Genomic DNA, 8378 nt, shown 5'->3' with positions numbered 1-8378 from the left:
TATCAAAATAATCTATGTATTCCTTTTGTCTAAACCCTTTGGCCACCATCCTTGTCTTACGGACTTTAATGGTCTCATTAGTGTTGTATTTTCTTCAAAATACCCACTTGCAACCTATTGGCTTCGTTCCTTGTGGTAGATCAACAATCTCCCAAGTGTGGTTAGGCATAATTGAATCCATCTCATCATTGATTTCCTCTTTCCAAAAGGTAGAGTCCCTTGAGGACATAGCTTATTGGAAAGTTTTAGGATCATTCTCAACTTAAAGTACCATTGGATACTTCCAAGTGTCTCCCTTGTGATTTCCCTCTACTAGTTACAGAGTCTCCACTTGAGATGGTTTATTTTGTGATCCACTCTCTTTAAGCATTTGGCTTCTTCTAGGAAATTTTGGTTTCTTTACAACCCTTGAAGGTAACTCCTCTTGAGTTCCTTCTAATGATGTTGATTCTTGAGGCTTATTATACAACAAATTCTCAAAGAACTCAATTTCTCTCAATTCAATTATCACATTAGACTCCAAGTCTAATAGCCTATAGGCATTTCTATTTGAGACATAGCCTACAAAAACACGTCACTATACGGTCTTGTATTGACCGCCCAGGCAATGCGTTGCATGCTCTCAGGCGATGTGTAGCCTATGTAGTGTTTCACGAGAGGATCAACACGTCGCCTCCTAGAGGTGATGCAACACAAGTTCCACTGACTTGGCGCTCAAAAACTTGTCTCAAAACATCCCCAAATGCTCCCAAACTTTTTGGATAATTTTATATACTCCAAAGAAATAGTGTGGACCCAAAAAGATTATTAATAAATGTAGGATCTTAAAATTTAAATCTAGATGCATGCTTCCTATTATTTTTCCAAACACATAATAGAAACATAGAATAACATGACATACATATGAACATTATATTCGTAAATTAACATAAACACAATGATGTAGAAACTTACGAATACGCAGCGGAACTGGAACAACTCCTTCCTTCAATCTCTCTAACTCTTGATTCCTTTCTGTAGTAGCAGAGTATTATCAAGAGATTGAACTAGATTAGCAACACAGTCTTCCTCACCAAGCCTTTGATCAATCTAGAACTAGTGTGGGCTGGTTCTCAACACATGAGAAAGAGATCTAGAAAAGAAGAAGAGAAAATGGCTAAGAAAGGATTAGAGTGTCTAGGTTTTCACTTACCCAATGAATTAACTGATACTGACTTATGAAAACCCTAGATATCATATTCCTTATATAGACAACTTAATGGGCTTTATTTAAATTTAAATTTTGAATTAATTAAACTAATAAACAAAAAGATAAAAGCCTTGGGCTCCCACAAATGGACTTGGGCCCAATACTTTTATTTTTGAATTTAAATCTCAATTGGGCCTAAATTCAAAACCTTTTATTTATTTATTTTAATTAATTAACTAAATCCTTATTCAAATTAACTAATTATAATTTGAAACTTGATTTATTTTTTATTTATTTATATTGACACCAATTTATCAATATTAATAAATTTACCCAAAAATTCTCTTTTATTCTCTAAATCTCATATCTCTATAAATTTTCCAAAATTGACCTAGTCAACTTTAAAAAAATCCTAATTGATAATTAAATCAATTAATTGAGACATTCTAGATGATTTACTCAAAGGTGATGCGGGGACCATGGATCCATGAAATCAAGCTCCAATAAGTTACCGTGAATTTATTTACGAATAATTTCACTACCTTATTAATTCCTCATGACTCCACTATAGACTTGGAATTGAACTCTTCAATTCATAGAACGTATTTTCCAAAGCATAAATACGTTATCCATTGTTATAACCATTACAGTTAGTCAATCCTCTATCGATGACTTACTAACAAGCTGGGTGAAAATTACCGTTTTACCCCTCATCAGTATTTTATCCTTAACTCCCACTAAGTTCCTTATAAATGATATTTCCGTGAACTTAATCACAGAAATGAGATCTCAATCATTTAACCTTTTGAACAAAGCAATTAAGGAAATCATCTTTTCACTTCTCATACAGAAGTTATAGATTTCATATCTATGAATAATACTCCCACTCAATTTCATTACTAAATCTCCAAGATGTAAGTATGGGCTAGACCGTAGGGTAAGCTGGTAACGAACAAGTCAAAAGATTTAAATAATATAATTAGCAGAATATTATCACTCAGAATTAAGATCGACTTAACCTATGGTCAACGTTGTGATATTGATTAGATTCGATAACAACGATACTTATTTATCAATCAATAATCAATATCGGTCCTAGTCCGATGTAACCAAATACATCCGATCATATCTACTTGGCCAATGCCTTGGACAAGACATCACACTCCTAATGTGTAAGTAGATCATATCGTAGATTTCCTAATCAGTGAAAATCCAATGCACTGATCTAATCTAGGACTTGTTCTTTTGAACATATAATTACAACTATAATCCACTGTGACCTAGTCACCATAATTGTAACTATCCATATGTTCAGGATTTTATGAATGTTTGTATTAATTGAATAAACATGTAATAAAACAAGCGAACAATGCAATTGAATAAACAAAATGATTTCTACTTCTTTTATTGATAATAATAACGTGTTACATAAGAAAAATGGTTTTATTAAGGGCATAAAACCCAACAAACTCCCACTTGCCCTTTTAAAACAAATGAGACATGTTTTTCAAACCCATTCCCTCTACATGCTTCACGAAAACACTCTCAGCCAAAGTCTTGGTAAAAGGATCTGCCAGATTGTCTTCCGACGCTATCTTCATCACCTTGACTTCACCCCTGGACACATATTCCCTAATGATGTGGTATTTCCTCTCTATATGCTTTGCTCTTTTATGACTTCGAGGTTCTTTCGAATTTGCTATAGCCCCATTATTGTCACAGCACAATATGAGTGGTTTATCCATTCCTGGAATAACACCGAGATCCGTGTAGAACTTCTTCAGCCAGACTATTTCCTTAGCCGCTTCAGACGCAGCTATGTACTCAGCCTCCATGGTGGAATCTGAAATGGCAGACTGCTTAACGCTTCTCCAAATCACAGCTCCACCCCCAAGAGTAAACACCATTCCAGAAGTAGACTTCCTGTCATCGACATCCGTCTGAAAATCAGAATCAGTGTAGCCTATCGGGTCTAGTGAACCTCCCGAATAGACCAGCATATAATCCTTTGTTCTTCGTAGATACTTCAGTATGTGCTTGACCGCTGCCCAATGTTGTCTACCAGGATTTGACTGGTACCTGCTTACAACTCCCACTGCATAGCAGATGTCTGGTCTAGTGCATAACATAGCATACATAAGACTTCCAACTGCAGATGCATAGGGAATCTGTTTCATCTCTTCTTCCTCTTGAGGAGTCTGTGGAGACTGCTTCTTAGAAAGATAAACTCCATGTCGGGATGGCAACAGTCCCTTCTTCGAGTTTTTCATAGAGAAACGTTCAAGTACCTTATCTATGTACGCTGCTTGAGATAGCGCCAACATCTTGTTCTTCCTATCGCGAATGATCTGGATGCCGAGAACGTAACTAGCTTCACCCAAATCTTTCATCTGAAATTTGGTCCCGAGCCAGTTCTTTATGTCTGATAATTTCTTGACATTGTTGCCAATGAGTAAAATATCATCTACATAAAGTACCAAGAACACTTTCACATCATTTTCCCTTAGTTGGTAAACACAGGGTTCATCGACGTTTTGCTCAAAACCATAGGTCTTAATTATTTCATTAAACCTTAAGTTCCAGGAGCGCGAAGCTTGTTTAAGACCATAAATGGACCTATTGAGCTTGCATACTTTCTTTTCCTGTCCAGCTACTACAAATCCTTCTGGTTGATCCATATAAATGGTCTCATCAAGAAAGCCATTGAGAAATGCTGTCTTGACGTCCATTTGCCAAATCTCATAATTAAGAGCTGCAGCTATGGATAAAAGTATGCGAATGGATTTTAACATGGCCACTGGAGAGAAAGTTTCCTCATAGTCAACTCCCTCTCTTTGGGTATAACCCTTTGTCACAAGTCGAGCTTTATATGTCTCAACATTTCCATCAGCTCCTCTTTTCTTCTTGTACATCCACTTGCATCCAATGGGCCTAAAATCCATCGGCGCTTCTACAAGATCCCAGACGGAATTGGAGTACATGGACTCCATTTCCTGGTTCATGGCTTCAACCCACAAATCCTTTTCAGAACTAACCATTGCCTGTTTAAAGGACAATGGATCATCATCACGAGTGTCAGTTACTACCATATTGGTTTCACCATCCATCCCGTAGCGTTCCGGGTTCCGAGAAACCCTCCCACTACGACGAGGCACCGTAACTGTCTGACTTGGACCAGCTGTCTGTTCTTCTTCAACGTTCTTGTTGATTTGCATGGGTTGAACATTTCCTGCTGATTGCATTTCTTCCAACAATATTTTACTCCGAGGTTTGAAGTTTTTCATGTAGTCGTTTTCTAGAAAAGTAGCGTTTGTTGAAACAAACACTTTCTTGTCTACTGGACTATAAAACAGACCACCCCGAGTACCTTTAGGATAGCCTACAAACAAGCAAACCTCAGTTCGCGATTCTAGCTTTCCTTCCTTTTTCCTCAGGACATGAGCAGGACACCCCCAAATTCTATAATGACGTAGACTAGGTTCACGTCCATTCCATAGTTCTAGAGGCGTTTTGGAGATAGCCTTAGACGGTACAACATTTAAAATGTCATTAGCGGTCTGAATGGCATACCCCCAGAAAGACGGTGATAGAGTTGAATAACTAATCATTGACCTCACCATTTCTAACAACGTTCGGTTCCGACGCTCAGCAACACCATTTTGTTGCGGAGTTCCTGGGGTAGTGAGTTGAGACAGAATTCCACATTCAGTAAGATGATCTTGGAACTGATTATCCAAATATTCTCCACCCCTATCAGATCTCAAGATCTTTAAAGTTTTACCTAACTGGTTTTGGGCCATTGCTAAAAATTCTTTAAACTTGTCAAAAGTTTCAGATTTTCTTTGCATTAGGTAAAGACATGAATATCGAGAATAATCGTCAATGAAAGTGACGAAATATTCATTACCACCTCTTGCCTGAACATTAATCGGTCCACAGACGTCAGTATGAACGAGCCCTAGGGGTACTTTGGCCCTTTCTCCTTTTGCAGAGAATGGACGCTTGGTCATTTTACCTTCCAGACAAGATTCGCAGACAGGTAAGTCACCCATTGTGAGTTCCTTCAAAGGCCCAGCCTTTGTAAGTCTTTTAATCCTATCATAGTTAATATGACCAAGGCGAAGATGCCAAAGGTATGTCATGTGATCATTATCGATCTTTTGTCGTTTGGCGGTCCTAGGATTAGCTACCTTAAACAATTCATTGTTAAGCGCGAGTGATTCATTAGGTCGCAAAATATACAAGCCATTTTCCATACATCCAACACACAATTCACATCCATTAAATGAAATAGATATATTAAAACTTGTGAAAGTAACAGCAAATCGTTGTTGATGTAATAAAGAAACTGAAACTAAATTCCTACTAAAGTTTGGAATAAAATAAACATCATCCAACAACATAAATTTATTTCCAAAATTTAAACGGGCTTGTCCTTTCGCTTTGACCTCCACGAATTCACCATTTCCAACTCTAAGTTTTAACTCGCCCTCCTTCACCGTTTTCCAGTTGCTAAGTAGCTGCAAAGAAATACACACATGATTAGTGGATCCTGAATCAACTATCCAAACAGAAGAATCATCCTCTAAAACACATGCATCCAAGACTAATAAATTATTATTACCTTGGGTTCCAGTTGCCTTGAGGGCGGGGCAATTATGCTTCCAATGCCCCTCCTCCTTGCAATGGAAACATTGTCCTTTAGCCTTCTTGCTAGTTGGCTTTGCTCCAACAGGCTTTTCAGTTGTTGGTGCCTTTCCAGCTGCTTGCTTCTTAGCTTTCTTTTTGTCCTTCCTTGCCTTTCTCTTCTTGCTCTTCGAGGAAGAGGCTAGGTTAGCCTCACCCTGAGCACCCCCGGTAGTAGCAGCCTTCTTCTCAGGTCCTTTACTCGGTCCACCATTTATTCCTTCATACATCTGGAGCTCATTCAATAACTGAGTCATTCCATAGTCCAACTTGTTAAGAAAATAGTTCGTGGTGAACGTAAGGAAACTAGGTGCAAGGCTGTTGAGAATGATTCCAACTTGAGTCTTCTCATCTACTGTTGCTCCATGCAACTCAGCTTCTTGGAAGTAGTTCGTCATCTTAATAAAATGATCACGAACATGTTGGCCAGGTGCCATCCTACAGTTCACATACTTCTTGGTAGCCTCGAAACTAGCTTGCGCTGACTTGTGTCCAAACATTTCTTGGAGTTGCTCCATGATGTCGTAAGCAGTTTCGATATCTTCCATCTTAGTCCTTAGCGTTTCTGACATGCTCGCGAGCATGTAGGCCTTGGCCTTGTTGTTGGCAGCAGTCCAACGATCATACTTCTCCCTCACTGCCTTCGAGGCGTTCTCTCCAGGAAAGTCAGGTTCAGCTTCAGTCATCACGAATTTTGAGTTGTCGCCGATCAACACTATGTTGATATTAGATTTCCATTTCATGAAGTTCTCGCCGGTTAACAACTCCTTGGACAGAAGAGAGATAATGGGGTTGGAGGCCATAGAGCTACAATTATCAATAAAGGAGAAATCAATGCATTGTTCGACAAACATTCATTCATACAAGTTTCAGAAATAGCATAACATATAAACAATGTTTGAAGATAAGTAAATACTAAAAACTTATCTTTCTATTTCTTAGGTTTTTCAACTAGCCATGAACCTATGTGTCCCGGTAGGCGAAATAACAAATATTCACTTAGTCAAATAGAGAAACAACTCAATTAATAAAACGTCCCAGACTTTTATTAATAACCTATCCATTCGATCAAAGTAACGAAAACACATGTGTCCCGGTAGGCGAGTGTCACAAATATTTCTTACTTTATGAGTTTGACCCACGATTTTGATTATTATAGACTTAATTCCTATAGTCACCGTAGGGATGAGTCTATAGAAGGTCCATCTATAACCATCTATCCTAAGAAATTTAACCATGTTAAGAGTCTAGTGAACACCTTCCGTAGGGAGACGAAATCAAAGCGCCATTAGGCCCCACTAAACCCTAACCTCGTTAAATCAACGGTGGAGATCGAATTCAAAATTTAAAAAACTCATTATTTAATTTTTCTCGATTTAGTATTTTATTCTTTTGAAAATTACCAACTTAGGTTTGCCAAATTATTAAAATAATCAATAAACCATAGTTTATAATTTTCCCATTAATTCTTAAAATTACCCATTGAAAATTAATCCAACAATTAGAATTAATTTGTTTCTAATCAATTATTAGGTCCAACTAAAAGGAATAACCTAATACAATTAAGTCAAACTTAGGTAAATGGGCCTTAACAATTCGAGCTTGCATGGAGGAGAGCTGGGTTCAGTATGTCGGACCCACTACTAAGGCTCCCTAACTTCCACACAAGGCCCAAAAAGACAGGAATTTGAACCTTCGTTTTATTAGTTGTTATTCAATTGATTAAGCCCAATCTAGTAATGCAAAGCAAATGGGCCTTCACAAGTGGAACCACCCAAGATGAAATGAGAAGTGAGATTTAACAAGCTTTTGAAACTCACATAAGTCAAGAAATTATTTGTGAGTTTCTTGGAAAAAATGAGTGTTCTTAGAAAGATAGAGAAGGAGGTTTAAGAGAGAGTTAAAAAGTGTGATCAAGACTTTATAACTCTAAAAGATCTCTTTTATAGTGTAGGCATCATCATTAGGCTCAACCAATAGAATTATATCTTTTAAACACATCATTTGAAGCTAAAAAAATGTAACTATACAGATCAGTCAGGTAACATGTCGCAACATCCAGGTGACATGAACACTCCTGGTCAACTTCTCAAAATTGACCTTAATCAACTCCAAATGCTCCCAAACTTTTTGGGCCTACTTATATATCTCATTGTATCACTTTATACCCATAAAATTCAATTATAGATGCATGCAACAAAACTCATATTTTCACTTCAACTTAAGTGAAAATCGTTAAGTGTTTTACACCACATTGTGTAAATAATTTAACCATTATATTTAACCAACCTCAACACATTCACCATATTGATTAGTTGGCCAGTGATTCACAAAATGTTCCTTCGGATCGTACTTCCAATATGAGTATTGTTTCATACACAATGTGTCTATACCTATCAAGATCCAGTAGATGTACTTCAATCTATATCGTGGACGCCTGATATCAAACAAATTATCTTAAGACAAATATTTATTAGTAAATATGATATATAATTAAAGAGAA

The sequence above is a fragment of the Humulus lupulus genome, chromosome 5 (genome assembly GCF_963169125.1).
Source record: "Humulus lupulus chromosome 5, drHumLupu1.1, whole genome shotgun sequence".
Lineage (NCBI taxonomy): Eukaryota > Viridiplantae > Streptophyta > Magnoliopsida > Rosales > Cannabaceae > Humulus > Humulus lupulus.
Note: the sequence above shows the minus strand (reverse complement) of the source record.